This window comes from Pongo abelii, chromosome 1 (genome assembly GCF_028885655.2).
Source record: "Pongo abelii isolate AG06213 chromosome 1, NHGRI_mPonAbe1-v2.0_pri, whole genome shotgun sequence".
Lineage (NCBI taxonomy): Eukaryota > Metazoa > Chordata > Mammalia > Primates > Hominidae > Pongo > Pongo abelii.
In genome coordinates, this window is record NC_071985.2 from 114,488,855 (window position 1) to 114,509,475 (window position 20,621).

A 20,621-nucleotide genomic window follows, 5' to 3' on the forward strand; every position below is an offset into this window, starting at 1 on the left:
AGAGTCCCAGTCTCTTTGAGACAGGGAAAGTCTAAGACTGGAGAGACTGTGGGGTCCCAGAGACTCTTTCCTAAAACCACAGCATTTCATTCCCATTCAACAGATATGTATTTTGCACCCCCCCTGTGCAGTGTGGAGGGGGGAGGGTTGTGCTCCAGGAGTGCTCTGTGCATACACTCACTTGCTCTCGCTCCCTTGTGGGCATGCCAGCACCTCTCCTCTCCCCAGGCTTGCATGGGCCCTCCACATGTTGCTCCTGATCTGCTGGTTTACTGTTCAAGTTCCAGCATGTATTCTTCACAGTGTGATATCCCACGCCAGGGTGTTCTTCTTCATGAAGCAGAGGGTTGAGTTACAAAAGCCTGCAGTTGCAAAAGGGATGTGGAGGCTTCCTCTAGGCCATTTACAGATGGGAGAGCATCAGGTTCTTCAAACTCTTTCAGTTTTTCCTATGTCTCTGGGTTGATCAGACGTGGCAATATTTTAATTATCTCTATTCTGAAAGCAAATAGCTACAAGTCTAGAGCTAGGAAAATACACCAAGCCAGGTATGAAAAAATTAGTGATTTCAATCTAACTTCAGCCCTTAATTAATTATGGGCATGTGGACAAGCCTCTAGCATCTCCATTTCCTCATTTACACATTGAAGGTTGTACTACAGTGATAGTTTTCACACTTTCAGGAACAGATTTGCATAAGGGAAGAGAAGCAAGTGGGTAGGGCTTCAGGACCCCATCGTGATTTTCAACCCAAGCAGATAACTTTTTTACCATATTAGGCTTTAGAGTACATTTTTGTTTTGTTTTTAAAAATGGCATCATAGCTTCATAAAAGTTGTTCTTAAGAAAATGTTTCCAATATTTTTTAAGTTTAAAAACCACTGGAGTAATTCAACTGTCCAAGAGAGCTGTAGAAAATAATGTGGACTTGTAGCACATGTGTCCCAGGAGATAAGGCTCCATGGCTTACGTGGCACTCAGCTAAGACATGTCCCTCTCTCACATAAATGGTCAGCCAGGCTCCCAGTTCTTCCACACTGTCCAGACTTCTGTAATTGCAGGCTTCCAGTCAAGCCTCTTCATCTACACCCTGCCAGCATGTTACAAAGAAGCTCAGACTATGTAAGCAACATGAAGCTTAATGGGTAGTAGGACTTCCCTGAAATTAAGGTAAAAGACCGCAGCCTGCACAGAGCGCATGTGGTTTGGAATATTTCCACTGAATATTAAATCATACAAGAATTTTCACTCATCTTCATCTTGGAGGTCACAACATGACTTTTCTCTAATGAATTCTTTATATTGGCAGCTCTTCTGTTTTCCTCCCTTCCTCCCCTGGCTCCTCACTTCCACCTCTACCCTCCTCCCGCCTTGCTGGGAGCAGCCCTCTCTTTTAGTCTCTGTGTGGGAACATATGGTAATACTTTCCCTTGATTTAGGCCTTGAATTTGGTCTACACCTGTGTAGACCTTCAAGTAATGGCTCAGCAGGCATCGCAGGAGGGTCATGCTCCAGAAGTGCTCTGTGCATACACTCACTTGCTTTCGCTCCCTTGTGGGCATGCCAGCACCTCTCTTTCTCTCCCCAGGCTTGCATGGGCCCTCCAGATGTTGCTCCCGATCTGCTGGTTTACTATTCAAGTTCCAGTGATGTATTCTTCACAGCGTGATACCCCACCCTAGTGTGTTCTTCATAAAGCAGAGGGTTGACTTACAAAAGCCTGCAATTGCAAAGGGGAAACAAAAAGAGAAGGACTGAGAGAAAGATAAAAAATAATGGAAAGAATTTTTTTTTTTTTTTGAGACAGAGTCTTACTCTGTCTCCCAGGCTGAAGTGGAGTGGCATGATTTCGACTCACTGCAACCTCCGCCTCCCAGGTTCATGCCATTCTCCTACCTCAGCCTCCCAAGTAGCTGGGACTGCAGGCGCCCACCACCATGCCCAGCTAATTTTTTTGCATTTTTAGTAGAGACAGAGTGTCACCATGTTGGCCATGCTGTCTCGAACTCCTGACCTCAAATGATCCACCTGCCTGGGCCTCCCAAAGTGCTGAGATTACAGGTGTGAGCCACTGCACCTGGCTGGAAAGAAATAATTTGTACTGGGGGAGTTTATCTACCACAAGCACTATCCTGACTTAATCTTGTGAGGGCAACATGGTTTGCATCTCATAAGTGAAAAAACAAAGCTCAGAGAAGTCAAATGGTATGTTGTTCAAGGTCACAGAGCCAAGGGGTGGCAGAACCAAGATTTAACAACAGACCTTCTTATTTCAAGCCAAACATTCTTTCTTACTTCCCAAGCAGTAGTTCTTTATTTTTGGAGCTGTCCAGCATATAAGAACTATAAACCCAGGTACTATAATAGGTGCCTCGGAGACATGCTCTCATTTTTGCAATAACACGGCAAGGTGAGTTTTAGTATAGTCAGTTTATAGATTTTACAGAAAAGGAGCTCATACAGGTTACCTGCCCAAGATCACACAGCCAAACACAGAAATGATCATGAAGTTTTCTTCCCCCAAATCAGTCACTCTCCAGGATTTTCAGGCATCAGCAGATGCCCATCACATTCAATGTTTTCATACCAGTGAATCCTTACCTTAGCAAACCAGGCCCATCATGATCTGGTTTCTGTCCATTCTTCTTTCTGTTCCCCCATTTATACCAATCTTTCCCACCAGATGAAGCTCCTTGTGGTTCCTCAAACTACTGTATCACTCTAGTACATTATACGTGCTGTTTCCTCTTTCCATCTTTGTCTACCACTAACTTCTACAATACTCATCCTATGGTCCATTTTGTCAGAAGCCACCCACCATGTGTCTTACCACCAACCACCTCATCACAAAGGCAGACTTCATTACCAGTCCTATTGCTCTTGCAGCACCCTATGAATATCTGTACCAAAGCACTGAAAACACCATTGTGTGATTGTCTGCTGAGTCAGCTATCATCACCACAAGGCCCAATCCTCCTTGAAGGTATAGGACACATTTCATTTAACTTTGCATTCCCAAAGCCTACCATAATACCAAAAACAAAGTAGAACTTAGAACATTCATTAAATGAATAAGAAAATGGGAAGGGAAGGGAAATAAAATAAGAAGGGTAAAAGGGTAGATGTTAAGGACTAAACTCAGGTCTGTCTGATTCTGAACTAGACAAGATGGTTACCATTCCATACCCAACCCAATGCTCCCCACTTTATCAAAGCTGTGACTCTTCTCGTTCTCCCTTCTCTTTTTAAATTCTTTTTTTCTCTTCTTTTTTTTTTCCTTTTGAGACATGGTCTTGCTCTGTCAGGCTGGAGTGCAGTGGCGCAATCACAGCTCACTACAGCCTTGAACTCCTGGGTTCAAGCCATCCTCCCACCCCAGCCTGCTGAGTAGTGAAGTTGCAGGTGCACACCACCACACCCGGCTAATTTTGTTTGTTTGTTGTTGTTTTGTAGAGACAAAATCATTGCCCATGTTCTTCTCTTTCCACTCAGGTACCGAGGCCTCCATTCTTCTCTATGGCTGTCAAGACAGCACATGTGGCTTTGCTCATCATCAACTAGCTCCCTTCTTGGATTTTCCAGAGTTTTCCATCCGACTTCTCTTTGCATTTTTCTGTTTGAATCCTTCTATCCAAGAGAGTTCATCTAATAAAAACAAAAATAAATTAGATTCTGATATTACTATAGGACAATATCTTAACAATGTCCTCTCCAAATAAATATTTAGGGTTAAACAGGATTTTTAATTTAGAAAACAACCTAATATAACTTTTGGCACTTCAGATTAATTTACCTGTGGAGTATCTTCCTTGCAAAAAAAAGTTCTGTATTTTAATCTTTTAATAACAAACTGCACTTTTAAACCACTTTCACTATATTTTTCATATTATAAAATATTATGTATTTATTGTAGAAGATATACAGGTATAAATATACACAATGAAGAAAATTCTAATAAACCATAATCATACTATTCAGAGATAATCACTCTTATTTTAGTATTATCCCTTTTATGCATATATAATTACAGTCATGCATCACTTAATGACAGGGATGCATTTGAGAAATGCATCAATTGAGCAATTTTGTTGTTGTGCACACATCACAGAGTGTAGTTACACAAACCTACTTGGTATAGCCTACGACACACCTATACTGTTATGGCATAGCCTATTGCTCCTAGGCTACAAACCTGTGTAGCATGTTACTATACTGAATGCTGTAGGCAATTGTAATACAATGGTAAGTATTTGTGTATCTAAACACAGAGAAGGTATGAATTGCCCTGTGATGTCGAGATGGCCACATCACTAGGCGATAGAAATTTTTCCACTCCATTATAATCTCATGGAAATGCCACCATACATGCAGCCCACAGTTGACCACAGTTGACCAAATGTTATGTGTGTATGACTGTATTATAAGAATAGCTAATATCTACTCTAGGAATGCTGTGAGCCAGCACTGTTCTAAGCATGTTCTGTGGATTATTTTAGCCCTCAGAACAATCTTATTAGATTGGCAAAATTATTATCTCCACTTAACATATGGAGAAACTGAGGCATAGAGAGGTGGCTTGCCCAAGGCTACATACATATTAAGTGGTACAGCTGGTACTTGAACAGAGGCAACCTAGCTCCTGAGGATGTGCTTGTAGCCCATAAAATATACTGCTTCCCACACTGATATAAACTTGAGATCAGACTCTGCAATCTATGTTAGTAACTTGCTGATTTGTAGTTAATATACCTTGAAAATTTTCCATGTAATTTAATATTCTTCTGAAGCATCACGTTAATGAGTGCCTAATCTTTCATCATTTTGATGTGCCATTATTAATTAAACAAGTTTCTATTGTTAAAAGCTTAGTTTATTTTCCAACCTACTATAAACATACTGTGACAAACAACAGTATAACTAATTTTTTATGTACAACTTAGAATTGAAATTATTGGGTTAAAAGATAGGTGGATAGCTACCCACCACTCACAGCCTCCAATGTAGCTCAAAAATAAGTAAATAAATAAATAAAATGAAATATCCCAGTGATTGACCACTACAGTTGCTGACTAGCACAGCCTGCACTCTGGGGCTTTTCTGCCAAGTTCTTCCCTATTCTTGGAGCTGGTCATAATAAATGGAGAAAAAAAAAAAAAACATCCTAAGCCAGGCATGTGCTGTTGTCAAAGACTGTCCACATACTTCTTGGACCAGTGCCACCACCTGCTGCTGGGGAACATGCCTCTCTCTGCCTTTCTCCTCTGTCAACACCACACCAGAATGAGTTATCATTTGCAGTTCAGCAGTTGGTATCACCAACATAGAGGCCCTTCCCATTTGGAATCCTTACCATTGGAATGGCAGCAGGGAAGAGGAGGTGCAGAAAGTTGCTAGAGGAGAGGTGTGACGGGGATCCCTCCAAGTCAACCTGTCCTATTAACCTACATAGTATATCCATGGAGGACTCAGAGGAGGGAAACAGCAAAGGCGACTTTTAAAGAGACACTCCTTGGAAAGTGGTGATCCTCATTTAGGACAAGGAGATCATGTAAAATGACCTCAGCGACAAAAAAAAAAAAAAAAAATAGAGATAAACAGCACAGGATGTCTGAGTGTTCATTAAGATGGTGAGGATCTTAACTGGAGAGCCCTTCATGACCTAATTAAAATGAAGAAGAAAAAAATTTAGAAAACAACACATTATGAAAGAACACAGCAAATACCGATGAGGTGGCTAGCATCCTGTGAGTTTTCTGTCAAACCATTTTGTCATAAATTTTAGAGCCTCCTCATCTGGATGCCACACGTGGAATGATGAGTAATGCTCTGACACGTTTATTCAAGCATATTTTATTGAGTCTTTAAAATTAACCAATACTTACCAAGCACTTTATAAAACTCTGTTCATACACATTATCACGTCTTGTCCTCCTAACAACTCTGTGGGGAAATTACTATTATTACTTAATTATTATTTATGAGTTACCTGAGACTAACGAAAGTTAGGTAGCTTACCCACAATCACACAGCTAGAACTGGGATTTGAACATTGGCCTCTTGACTCCAAATCCTCCAACACCTAATATGTGCAAGACCCTGCCTAACAAGGCAGGCATCAAAGACCAGCGAGCCCTTAAAAAGATTGCATGAAGGTCCGTTGTGGGAGGAGACTGCCTTTTCTGTGCTTGGGACCAACACCTGCAGCAATCAACTGAACGAACAGTAAGCCCGGAGTTGTACTGTGTGCCTGACACTGACCCAGGAACAGTGGAAACAAAAGAGAAAGAGATTGTAACAACTGGGGGATCCTTCCCTTAATCATTAGGATTACCCAGTTAAGACATTGAAGCAATTACCAAAAAGTGAAGTTGTTAGTGTTGGCTAATTAATGAACCTTTCGTAAAGGAGGCAAGGCTTGATGTAAGAACAAGAGAGAAGGGATCATTTCAATGATGGATCAGCATGAGCAAAGACCTGGAAATAATGACTAGCTGTGATGCTGCACGAGGGATGAGGAAGATGAAGAGCTATGATGTGAAGAGCTATTATTCAAAGACAAATTTAACTGGAATACAGTGAATGTGTTAAAGAGAAGAAAAGAGGGATGGGGAGAATGGGACCAAATTATAGAAGGCCTAGAAAGCAAATGAATTCTATCCTTTCAACAAAGATTTACTAGGTTCCTTCTATAATGCTAAATCCTGGGGATAAATAAATATGAATAGAGCATGGTATCTTCAGAAGTAAGGAGTAACAAAATGAAAGTTTATCTCCAGATAACATATAATCTCATAACCAGTAGACAGAGCAGAAACAAGTAGGCAACAGAAATGTTACAGATCCACCCAGAGTGGCAAGGTGGTTTTGGGGATATTCTCTATGGTAGGCTACAGGTAGTACTTTCAGAAAGAATTGGGTATTAAAGAGTTCTGGTATCAGTGAAAGGAACTAGCTTTTACAGAAAGATTCCAATGTATGGGAATATCAAAGAAGGCAGAGTAAGGGGCAGGAGAACCTGGAGGAGAAAGGATTCCAACATGAGAGGAACGTAGGAATGTATTGTTACCTAGATCCTGAACAGGGTAAGAACACAGGAATGGGGAAGTAAGGTAAAAACCCAAATACTAGAATTAGGGCAAAGGAGCAGCTCTTGGAACCAAGGAACAATCTGTTTTTGGCACTGTGGGTAAATGGTGTTTTTCATAGTATATGTAAAAATATTTATTGAAGTGAGAGTAATTTCCATGTTTACCTTAATATAGACACAAACAGATAAAGAAGTAATTTTGTGTATATATATGTGTGTATACATGGGTTATTTCTTAAATCAGTCCACTGAGACGGCCTAGAAACAAAAGATACTCCAGTAGCAATGAGCATGTTCAACCATTCTCCAGGAAAGAGAACCAGGGCTCCTTGGAAAATTGGCTGCTTCTAGGGCAGGGTCAGGTAATATGCAAGACGAATGAGGCTGAAGCATCTGTAGTGCCAGAAAATAAAGAAAAAAATCAAATAAAGGGGTATATTAAGGAGACACAGAGCCAATTAAAAGACCTCCCAAATATCAAAGCTAGGGCAACTGACTGAACAATAAAGTAAATAAATATTATACTACATTGGGAATATAACCCAAAGGATAAACATTCATGAGTCATTACTGAGGTAAGCAAATGACTGAATAAATAAATTAATGAGGTAGAAAATTTCCCATACAGAAAAATTTCAAGTTATTTATGTATGAATAGATACTACCCCCCTAAAGCATGTTGGAGTGTAACTTCCCATACCTTAAGTATGAGCTGCACGTAGTGACTTCCTTCCCAAAAACACAGTAAGGAAAGGTACGGGGAGGGAAGTAACTTTGTAGAGAAAAAGCCTAATAAACTACCTCAGCCAGGACATCAAGGTTAACATCATCGATGTTAATTCATGTTAATAGCATGTACCCTTGACATGATGTGACGAGAATGGCACTTCACATTTTTGGTCTTTTTCTCCAATCTTGTAACTCCAGGCTAAGCATGAGAAACACTTCACAAATTATCATACCACCTCAAAATTGTCAAAGTCATCAAAAACAAAGTTTGAGAAATTGTCAGTCTGCAGGAGCCTAAGGAGACACGACATCTGAATGTAATGTAGTATCCTGGGTGGGCTCCTGGAACAGAAAAAGGACATTGGGTTAAAACTATTCATTAGCATATTAATATTAGTTCATTGTTGCAACAAATATACCATACTTAATTTAAGATGTTACCAATAGCGGAAACTGGATGCGGACACATGCAAACCCTCTGCACTATCTTTGAAACTTTACTGTAAAACTACAACTATTCTAAAATAAAACATTTATGTTTAAAATATCAGCTAACATTTATCAAGGGCATAGTATGTGCTATGAACTGTTCTAATCATTGATAGCTACGACTCTCACCTTCACAACAGTCCTACAATGCAAACATAATTATTCCCATTTCATTTTTAAAAACGAAACAAAAAAGTGAGCCAAGAGGGGTTAAATAATTTGCTCAAGGTCATCAAACAGCCTGCAAGGAGTGGTGCAGGGAATTGAACCCAGGAGAAAGAATATTGTTCTCTTAGCACAAGATGCCCTCTGAAAGTGCCTCTCAGCTCTGTGATTGGATTCTCCAATTTTTAATTAGCCTCCTGTGTTGAAGAGGAGTATATGACAAGTTGAACAGCTAATATCAGGTGGAGTTTTAGAAACTGTGATAACAAATAGCTTAATAGGGTTTCAAACGACTACCAGACTGAACGGGGAGGGAGAAGAGACTATGGGTATAAATGTGAGTAACTTAAGCTTTATAAAAACAATTTCCATAAAATGAGGAATTTACTTACTGGGATAAAATTGGCAATGGTTATTACCCAAAAGTATAATAGCAGAAAATAGCCACATTCTAAAAGATTAAGACAGCTGGCTCAGGTGAAGTGCATACAGTTATGCAAAAATAATCATAAAAGTTTTAAAATGTGGATGATTGGCAAATTGTGTAACTTGATTTTGAACAAAAATAGAAGCCTAAAGATTATAACTAACCAGCTTTAAGAAAGAGAGATAGATGAAAGAAAGAAAGAAAGAAAGAAAGGAAAAGAAAAGAAGGAAAGAAAAGAAAAGAAAGAAAGAGAAAGAAAGAAAAGAAAAGAAAGAAAGAGAAAGAAAGAAAAAACGAATGAACCATGGGAGCATAAAGAAGATACTGCTATTTACAAAACAAAAAGTAAAGCACAAAAATCAAAGCATAACAGACAAAGAATGAAGTTTTGTTTTGTTTAATATAGTACAGAGTTGAAATATAAGAAAGAGCCAATAAAGCTGTTATTTGGGTGGGCAGAGTTAGAAACAGTTGGCTCCCATAAAGGAAATGGCAGAAGACTTGAATAGATTCATTCAGAAGTGGAGCGAGACAGGGAAACCAGCCTACACCACCATCTTTAGAAGCAATTATTTGTTCTGCTGATAGACTTGTGCATTGGCTGAAATTTTGTTTTTGGATGAGTCTTTTCTTAACGTTTTCCTTTGTTTTCTAGTGTCTGACTTCAAGTGCTTTCTTTTTTCTCATATTCTTTCCTTATATTCATTTTTGTCAACCAAATGTTAAAACCTTTGTTGGATGTTTTCTGAGAATGTGTATTTGAAAGCAGACAGAAATGTAGTATAGGGCCTTTCCCTCAGTATGACATAATCCTTCCTCCCTTTTCAGACTGATGCATTCACAAAATATGCTTAAAGTAGATTTTAATAAGATGATTTCCTTACTATTACATTTTAAAACTGAAAAGATGCCAGTGTTGTGAAAATTTCTTTATACTGTGCATAGAAGCCAGTGCTCACTGGTATCTTTAAAAAATTACAGGCTGGGCACGGTGGCTCAAGCCTGTAATCCCAGCACTTTGGGAGGCCAAGGCGGGCAGATCACGAGGTCAGGAGATCGAGACCATCCTGGCTAAAACGGTGAAACCCCATCTCTACTAAAAATACAAAAAAATTAGCCAGGTGTGGTGGTGGGCGCCTGTAGTCCCAGCTACTTGGGAGGCTGAGGCAAGACAATGGCATGAATCTGGGAGGCGGAGCTTGCAGTGAGCTGGGATAGTGCCACTCCAGCCTGGGCAACAGAGCGAGACTCCATCTCAAAAAAAAGGAAAAAAAATTACAAATATGAAAATGTATACAATAAAAACTGTGTATTGTAATAGATATGATTTTCTCAGCTTACACAATTCAAACAAAATTTTTATTTTTATATTTTAGGGATACATAATAGTTGCACATATTTCTAAAGAACGTGATATTTTGATACAAGCTTACAATGTGTAATGATCAAATCAGGGTAATTGGGGTATCTATTACCTCAAACACTTATCATTTCTTTCTGTTACAAACATTCCAATTCCAGTCTTCCAGTAATTTTGAAATATAAAATAAATTAACTATAGTTGCCCTATTGTGCTACCAAACACTAGATTTTATTCCATCTAACTGTATTTTTGTACCCATTGACCAACGCCTCTTTATTGCCCACCGGTCCCTACTACCCTAATGAGTCTCTGGTAACCATAATTCTACTCTCTATCTCCATGAGATCAACCTTTTAGCTCCCACATTTAAATAAGAATATATAGTATTTATCTTTCCGTGCCTAGCTTATTTTGCTTAATGTAATGTCCTCCAGTTCCATCCATGTTGTTTCAAACAACAAGACTTAATTCTTTTTTATAGCCAAATAATATTTTTTTATTTTTTATTTTATTTATTTATTTATTTATTTATTTTTATTATTATTATTATACTCTAAGTTTTAGGGTACATGTGCACAATGTGCAGGTTAGTTACATATGTATACATGTGCCATGCTGGTGTGCTGCACCCATTAACTCATCATTTAGCATTAGGTATATCTCTTAATGCTATCCCTCCCCCCTCTCCCCACCCCACAACTGTCCCCAGAGTGTGATGTTCCCTTCCTGTGTCCATGTGTTCTCATTGTTCAATTCCCATCTATAAGTGAGAACATGCGGTGTTTGGTTTTCTGTCCTTGCGATAGTTTACTGAGAATGATGATTTCCAATTTCATCCATGTCCCTACAAAGGACATGAACTCATCATTTTTTATGGCTGCATAGTATTCCATGGTGTATATGTGCCACATTTTCTTAATCCAGTCTATCATTGTTGGACATTTGGGTTGGTTTCAAGTCTTTGCTATTGTGAATAGTGTCGCAATAAACATACGTGTGCATGTGTCTTTATAGCAGCATGATTTATACTCCTTTGGGTATATACCCAGTAATTGGATGGCTGGGTCAAATGGTATTTCTAGTTCTAGATCCCTGAGGAATCGCCACACTGACTTCCACAATGGTTGAACTAGTTTACAGTCCCACCAACAGTGTAAAAGTGTTCCTATTTCTCCACATCCTCTCCAGCACCTGTTGTTTCCTGACTTTTTAATGATTGCCATTCTAACTGGTGTGAGATGGTATCTCACTGTGGTTTTGATTTGCATTTCTCTGATGGCCAGTGATGATGAGCATTTTTTCATGTGTCTTTTGGCTGCATAAATGTCTTCTTTTGAGAAGTGTCTGTTCATATCCTTCGCCCACTTTTGGATGGGGTTGTTTGTTTTTTTCTGATAAATTTGTTTGAGTTCATTGTAGATTCTGGATATTAGCCCTTTGTCAGATGAGTAGGTTGTGAAAATTTTCTCCCATTTTGTAGGTTTCCTGTTCACTCTGATGGTAGTTTCTTTTGCTGTGCAGAAGCTCTTGAGTTTAATTAGATCCCATTTGTCAATTTTGGCTTTTGTTGCCATTGCTTTTGGTGTTTTAGACATGAAGTCCTTGCCCATGCCTATGTCCTGAATGGTAATGCCTAGGTTTTCTTCTAGGGTTTTTATGGTTTTAGGTCTAACGTTTAAGTCTTTAATCCATCTTGAATTAATTTTCGTATACGGTGTAAGGAAGGGATCCAGTTTCAGCTTTCTACATATGGCTAGCCAGTTTTCCCAGCATCATTTATTAAATAGGGAATCCTTTCCCCATTGCTTGTTTCTGTCAGGTTTGTCAAAGATCAGATAGTTGTAGATAAGTGGCATTATTTCTGAGGGCTGTGTTATGTTCCATTGATCTATATCTCTGTTTTGGTACCAGTACCATGCTGTTTTGGTTACTGTAGCCTTGTAGTATAGTTTGAAGTCAGGTAGCGTGATGCCTCCAGCTTTGTTCTTTTGGCTTAGGATTGACTTGGCGATGCAGGCTCTTTTTTGGTGCCATATGAACTTTAAAGTAGTTTTTTCCAATTCTGTGAAGAAAGTTATTGGTAGCTTGATGGGGATGGCATTGAATCTATAAATTACCTTGGGCAGTATGGCCATTTTCATGATATTGATTCTTCCTACTCATGAGCATGGAATTTTCTTCCATTTGTTTGTATCCTCTTTTATTTCATTGAGCAGTGGTTTGTAGTACTGAAGGAAACAGAGATAAAAAAAAAAAAACCCTTCAAAAAATTAATGAATCCAGGAGCTGGTTTTTTGAAAGGATCAACAAAATTGATAGAACGCTAGCAAGACTAATAAAGAAAAAAGAGAGAAGAATCAAATAGATGCAATAAAAAATGATAAAGGGGATATCACCACCGATCCCACAGAAATACAAACCACCATCAGAGAATACTACAAACACCTCTATGCAGATAAATTAGAAAATCTAGAAGAAATGTATAAATTCCTCGACACTTACACTCTCCCAAGACTAAACCAGGAAGAAGTTGAATCTCTGAATAGACCAATAACAGGATCTGAAATTGTGGCAATAATCAATAGCTTCCCAACCAAAAAGAGTCCAGGACCAGATGGATTCACAGCCGAATTCTACCAGAGGTACAAGGAGGAACTGGTACCATTCCTTCTGAAACTATTCCAATCAATAGAAAAAGAGGGAATCCTCCCTAACTCATTTTATGAGGCCAGCATCATCCTGATACCAAAGCCAGGCAGAGACACAAGAAAAAAAGAGAATTTTAGACCAATATCCTTGATGAACACTGATGCAAAAATCCTCAATAAAATACTGGCAAACAGAATCCAGCAGCACATCAAAAAGCTTATCCACCATGATCAAGTGGGCTTCATCCCTGGGATGCAAGGCTGGTTCAATATATGCAAATCAATAAATGTAATCCAGCATATAAACAGAACCAAAGACAAAAACCACATGATTATCTCAATAGATGCAGAAAAGGCCTTTGACAAAATTCAACAACGCTTCATGCTAAAAACTCTCAATAAATTAGGTATTGATGGGATGTATCTCAAAATAATAAGAGCTATCTATGACAAACCCACAGCCAATATCATACTGAATGGGCAAAAACTGGAAGCATTCCCTTTGAAAAGTGGCACAAGACAGGGATGCCCTCTCTCACCACTCCTGTTCAACATAGTGTTGGAAGTTCTGGCCAGGGCAATTAGGCAGGAAAGGAAATAAAGGGCATTCAATTAGGAAAAGAGGAAGTCAAATTGTCCCTGTTTGCAGACGACATGATTGTATATCTAGAAAACCCCATTGTCTCAGCCCAAAATCTCCTTAAGCTGATAAGCAACTTCAGCAAAGTCTCAGGATACAAAATCAATGTACAAAAATCACAAGCATTCTTATACACCAATAACAGACAAACAGAGAGCCAAATCATGAGTGAACTCCCATTCACAATTGCTTCAAAGAGAATAAAATACTTAGGAATCCAACTTACAAGGGACATGAAGGACCTCTTCAAGGAGAGCCAAATAATATTTCATTGTGTATATGTAACCCATTTTCTTTATCCACCAATCCATTGATGGACACAGGTTGATTCCATATGTTGACTATTGTGAATAGTGCTGCAATAAACATGGGCATGAAGACATCTCTTTAATATACTGATTTCCTTTCTTTTGGATATATACCCAGCAGTGGGATTGCCAGATCATACAATAGTTCTGAGATTTTTGAGGAACCTCCATACCATTCTCCATAGTGTCTGTACTACTTTACATTTTCACCAACAGTGTACAAGATTTCATCTTTCTTCACATCCTCACTGGCATCTGCTATTTTTTGTCATTTTGATAAAGCCATTTTAACTGGGGTGAGATGATGTTTCATTGTGGCTTTGATTTGCCTTTCTCTGATGTTTAGTGATGTGGAACAATTTTTCATATACCTGTTGACCATATATGTATGCCTTCTTTTGAGAAACGTCTATTCAGATCTTTTGCTCACGTTTTAATCCAATTATTTGATGTTTTAATTTTTTTTTGCTATTGAGTAGTTTGTGTTCTTTATATAGTCTAGCTAACAATCTCTTGTCATTTAAATAGTGTGCAAATATTTTCTCTCATTCTGTGGGTTGTCTCTTCGCTATTGACTGTTTCATTTGTGTGCAGAAGCTTTTTAACTTGATAAGATCACATTTATCCATTTTTGCTTCTGTTGCCTGTGCTTTTGAGGTCCTACTCAAGAAATCTTTGCCTAGGCCAATGTTCCAAAGCATTTTTCCAATGTTTTATTCTAGTGGTTGTCCAGTTTTCCCAGCGCCATTTATTGAAGAGACTGTCCTTTCTCCAGGGTATGTTTTTGCAACCTTTGTTGAAAATAATTTCACTGTAAATACATGGATTTATATCTGGGTTCTCTATTCTGTTTCATTGGTCTATGTGTTTTTATGCCAGTACCATGTTGTTTTGATTACTATAACTTTGTAATTTAGTTTGAAGTCAGGTAATGTAATATTAATACCTCTGTCTCTGTTCTTTTTGCTTGGGGTTGCTTTACAGCAATTCAGAGTCTTTTGTGGTCTCATAAATTTTAGGATTTTTTTTTCTATTTCTGTGAAGAATGCCACTGGAATTTTGATAGGGATTGCACTGAATCTTTAGGTCACTTTGGGTAGTATGAACATTTTAACAATATTAATTCTTTCAGCCCATAAATCTACCACATATAAAATTATCAGAAATGTAATTTTTTTAAAAAATCACTCTTAAAGATCAGTTTGACCCAAGAACAGTAGGAAAAATTACCTGCATAGGAAATGCATTCAAGTGAATGTAGCTAAAGTAGAGTAGCTAACTACTGCTGATCTTTTCTTCCCTAAATCCAGCAAGCATTTTTCAGTCTTTCTCACTTGACCTCTCAGTAGCATTTAACACTGCTGGACATTCCCTCATTTTAGAAATGCTCTCATCCTGTCCTTTGGCTCCAGTGACACACCTCTTTGGTCGCATATCTATTTTCTTCCTCACATCTACAGTCTCCTAAAGGTTCAGCTCTGGGTTCTGCTCCCCTGTTCACTTGGTGGTCTCTCCAGGCAAACTCAACCTCATATGCTGATGATTCACCCATGTCTATCCCTGCTGTAAGCACCAGGCCCACATATCCAATTGCCTGAGACATCTGGATGTCTCAACGGTACACACACTGAACACGTCTAAAACCAAAATCATAATTTCCTCACCTGCCACCCAACCCCTCCAGAACCTTCTTTTTCTAGCATTCCCATCCCTCTAAATGGCAACACCAGTCAACTGGGAAATACAATTTCATTTAATCAGATAAACATTTTCTTACCAAGAGATGAATATAGTATAAAATACTAAGAAAGAACATTTTATAGTTATTAGGTAAGCAAATGATCTATGAGCTTGAAATATAGGAGGAAATGAAGTAATTGGGTCCTACTGAATGATAACCCCTTCTCAATAAGTGGGGCACTATGGTATCCTACAGCCTTTGGTTGGGGTTCCCTCCATAACAGGATATTACACAAAAATTGGAATCTAGCAAAGCAAAATTAATTCATGGAACTATAGATTGGCATACATGGTAAGACAGAAAAAGGTGAGTAACACAGTTGCATTTAACATTTACAAGATCATAGTCAGAGACAAACTTCCCAGGAAGTCATTCGGAAATCTTCCTAGTGGTATTCTGCATTTTTTGAAGAAGGCTGAGGGTTAGGCTGGAAAAAGGAATGAGAAGTTGAAGACGGATGGGTAAGAAAAGTGGTAGACACCACTCTTCACCTAAGCCTCATATACAGTGCTACCAGGTCCTCAAAGCCCCATTACCAATCATCTGTTCTCTCCAAAAGAATGTTCCATGATCTCGCATAATATTACTTGGTGTAGTCTGTTAGATTGGAGTAGGTTTACCTCAGCTATAGCTTTTGGACCTTGTATACAGAAAAAAGAAAGTTATTATTTAACATAGCACACATTTATAAGTAACAGACATCTGATAAAACATTAAGAAATCAAACATTTAGGTAAGCATTTAGAGAAATAAATTACATGAGTTATGGATTTTGAAATGCTTCCCTAAGGATTCAGGGCAAATCCCTTCACTGAAGATATTAAAATTAGATTCAAAGAAAGACTTGAGAGAACACTAGAGTGAAAACTCCCACACTAATAAATACGAAACAGATGAATTTTAGCTTTGCCTATTTTTACTATGTACAGTTGTTATTTTCTGATTCATTAAATGTAGATTTGGTATTCTAAACTCTCTCACTACAAATAACATAAAAATTAAATCAACAGCACTTAATTATGGTTCCAGACACTTACAGATATATGACAAGACATTCAAGGCCAAAACTATAAACTCCAAATACTGCTTTTATCATTGACAGAAACTGAGGGTTCTTAGGGAAGTTCTTCTCTGGAAAGTGATCTACTCCCAGGCTCCCCAGAATTCACACGGGATTACAAATTGCAAGCACTGCAGCTGATTTTAATTGCCACAGTGATGCATAGGGAGAGATGTGATATCTGGAGTAACTGGCTTCTAAACAATGAGGGGCTTTAAAGATTAAAGTCAACACTTTAAATAGCACTCAAAAATAAATAGGAAGCTAATGCTCACCATAGAATGCAGGTATAATATTCTCCATATGTTTTGGACCCTGTAGCTGAAAGACACCTAGCCCTCTGTATCACACACAATAAAAACTCAAAGACAGGGCATTATAGCACTCTATTTTGAAGGTTAGAAATGCAAAGATCTTGGTGTGAACAAGACATATGTATACCGAGAGGTGTTCTTGGATGTAGGATACCAAATGGAGAAATCAGTAGACATCTGTGAGGCCTTCTTAACCCAAGGCAAGTTGGTTGCTGCAGCTAAATGGATTTCGAATACCTGGAATCCTGGCCTAGAATTGAATTGGTCCATAGTTCCTGCTGTTACCTGACAACAATGGAAGTACTGGATGCATCAATAGTTGGCTAAACCTTTCAAGTATGAAAAGTAATATGGCTAACTTCACACCTGAGTAAGAGTGAATTATAAGATCAAAGCATAATAATTGAAGAAATAACTTATTCAGCAATCATAGCCTAAAGAAATCGTGCATCCCTGAAAGTGGACAGTCTTTGGTAAGCTAAACATATCAAATGCAAACTCATTCTGGAAAAACTAAATCAAACAAACCAGGAGTAACCCTGCCAATGTGAAAGAAAATTCTCCAAATAGTATAGTTTTGTTTTAGCCACTGACATATGGGAAAATTTATGTAGTAAAGTATATGCTTATAAAGTTTCAACTTATATTTAGTGGGGGAAACAATTTATTATACCAAAAAAGCATAAATGTATGACAGATGGTAATGCTTTTTTTCTGTTCTTGGCAGGGTCCTTTTTTGGCTGAATGACTTTTGCAACTTCAAACTATGAACATTGTCATTCACACCTATTTTCTGAAATTAAACAGACCAATTCTGTGATGAAACCCTTTATAAATTTGGTTACTGTATAATATCTTCCCATTTTGCATCATAAATTATCTAGAGTACCATTTTCCCTAGAATAGTGGAAAAGGCCAAAAGTGGGCAAAAAGCATTCTGTAATAAAACCTTTATTTTAAACTCCTTAAATCAATTTTGGAAAACCTGCTATATTTAAATGTTTTCTGGTAGGACTTCACCAAGGAAACTATAAAAGATTATATTAGAAATACACTCTTCCATTCTGAAATATTTATTTTTGGCTTTCAAAATGTTCAATTCCTTTAAATCATTTTCAAAATTATAAATGATGTATATGGATAGCTAGGTGATGGATCTAGTTGGTTTATCTTCTGAAAAACAGGAATATTTTTTCCTAAGTACAGGTGATATAAGACTAGTTTGTTGTATTACTTAACTATGCAAACCATTTCTTTAAAGTAAGAAATTTATTTACTAGATAAAGAAGTGAAAGAATGTACTGTATATGCAGATGGAAAGCAAGGTAGAGGGTGAGATCGAGATCTCACTAGATGCAGGGGGTAGTGGGGAGGCAGGGATTAGATCTTCCTGCCTCTCACAGTGGCCAGCATTGTGTATTGCCTCCTTGAAAGTAACAAGGTTGTTCTCTCAGGCAGTTTCAGAAAGGCTGGCTGGTGTTAGATTTACTAACAGGTGATTCTAAGATGAAAATGATAAAAAATGTTAGGGTAGTTACGGTAACCCTGGCTGCTATAGCAAACCCCAGTACTTCAGCAGCTTTAAGAAAAACGTTTAATTCTCACCTACATAATAGTCCCAAGCAAATGCTTTTGGTGGAAGGAGCAGGATGATCTTCAGGGGAAGGGGAGACCTCTGTGTCACAGCAATCATTCAGAGATTCAAGGTTTTCAATGCCACTCCAATATCAAGCAAAAAGGGTATGAACACTGCTGGGAGACATTTTTCAAGGCCAGGCTTGGCTAGAACTCAGTCACATGTTCACATCTAAGAATAAGGAAGGCCAAAAAATGTCTGACTCCCATATTAGGAGAAAATAAAAGGAAATGTCTGATGAACAACTGGATAGTTTCTGTCACAATAAATATTGCAAACATCTTATTGCTGCCAATATTGTGGTTGGACAGCTGTCACTTGTTAAAAAATGGCTAGTGACACTATCTCTGCAATTTTTAAATAACACTTAATTTTACTTTTTTTCTGCTTATTCCATTTTTTTCCCTTTCTTATCTGCAACCTATTTTATTAATCATCTGCTAGTGATCTGGCAAAACTGATTGCAGGTAATGGTTTATTTTGAAGTGTGCGTTCACATTCAAGAAGAAAGAATATTAGTAATGTAGCATGACATGCACAAACAGCTAAATTTCTTATAAAATATCCCGGAATGCCAACAAACTTTTTACTACCTTTTAAATAAAAAGGCAGGACTTTTCTTCCCCCAGTTTAAAACTATGAGAACTTGATCAAAATTTAGAATGATCTAATTAATGATTAGGTAGATTTTTTTTTTTTTTTGTCTGAAAGAGACTCAACTTTATTTTCTAGCCATAATACAAAGAAAATTTTCATCTTACAAATGCTGAAAAAATTTTGGCGAGGAACAAAATTTTGGAGAAAATGCTATGAAAATTAATAGCAGCCTCGATGTTGTTACAGACTCTCAGGAAAATCCTTTTCTGGCACATCTCTCTCTGGCATTACCATGCATCAGTTATTTTATTCTCATGACAAAAGAGGGCTTCCACATGTAAATTATTTAGCCTATGGCTAGGCTGCCATAGGATCTATCTATTCACTCCCAAGAAGATGAACTGTATTTATTCCAGCAAGAAATAAAAACTCGTATTTTTCTGTAAAGTTTCTGTGAAAGACTGTTTCTAGAAATTGTTTTTCTTTAATACAATGGTCCCTTGGTATCCACAGGGAATTGGTTCCAGGACCCTCCACATTCTCTGATAGAAAAATGTCTGATATTCAAGTCCCTTAATGATGTGTCTGCAGTTGGTTCCTGCTGGTGGGCTTATGGTCTCGCTGACTTCAAGCCTGAAGCCTAGACCTCCACCGTATTAAAGCTCTTAAAGATGGCATGGACACTGGCCGGGCGCAGTGGCTCACACCTGTAATCTCAGCACTTTGGGAGGCTGAAGCGAGAGGATCATGAGGTCAGGAGATGGAGACCATCCTGGCTAACACAGTGAAACCCCATCTCTACTAAAAATACAAAAATTAGACGGGCGTGGTGGCGGGCGCCTGTAGTCCCAGCTAGTCAGGAGGCTGAGGCAGGAGACTGGTGTGAACCACCCAGTCTGCCTCTGCTGGGAGGCAGCTTTTATTCCCTTATTATCCCCGCCCATGTTTCGTTTTTGTCCTATCAGACTGCCCTTTTTTCATCCTCACTATGATTGGCTACTTTTAGGATCCTGCTGATTGCTGCGTTTTACAGAGTGCTGATTGATGCATTTTACAGAGCGCTGATTGGTGTGTGTTACAGAGCGCTGATTGGTGCATTTTACAATCCTCTTGCTAGCTACAGAGCACTGATTGGTGCATTCTACAATCCCCTTGTTAGCTACAGAGCACTGATTGCTGCATTTTACAATCCTAGCTACAGAGTGCTGATTGGTGCATTTGACAATCCTGTTGTAAGCCAGAAAAGTTCTCCAAGTCCCCCTCAACCCAGGAAGTCCAGCTGGCTTCACCTCTCAATAAAATGGCCTAGTATTTGCATATAACCTACGCATATTCTCTCCTACACTTTAAATCGTATCTAGATTATTTATAATATCTAATATTATGTAAATGCTGTAAAATAGTTGTTATGCTGTAT

The 20,621-nt window shown here is 38.3% G+C and overlaps 1 long non-coding RNA gene across 2 annotated transcripts in view; it reads right to left on the reverse strand.

Moving 5' to 3' along the window:
• Window positions 1–20,621, reverse strand: part of LOC129049486 (uncharacterized) — a 30,047-nt gene that overhangs the window by 8,072 nt on the left and 1,354 nt on the right. Inside the window, exons 2-7 of one of the 2 annotated variants that reach the window (XR_010141678.1) lie at window positions 18,577–18,778; window positions 7,947–8,158; window positions 5,351–5,659; window positions 1,539–3,645; window positions 971–1,090; window positions 182–457 (exon numbers count right to left, since the gene is read on the reverse strand). This is a non-coding gene — a long non-coding RNA (uncharacterized LOC129049486). Of the gene's footprint in view, window positions 1–181; window positions 458–970; window positions 1,091–1,538; window positions 3,646–5,350; window positions 7,626–7,946; window positions 8,159–18,576; window positions 18,779–20,621 lie in introns of those variants that run through there. The other variant, XR_008512606.2, reaches the window with a different exon arrangement.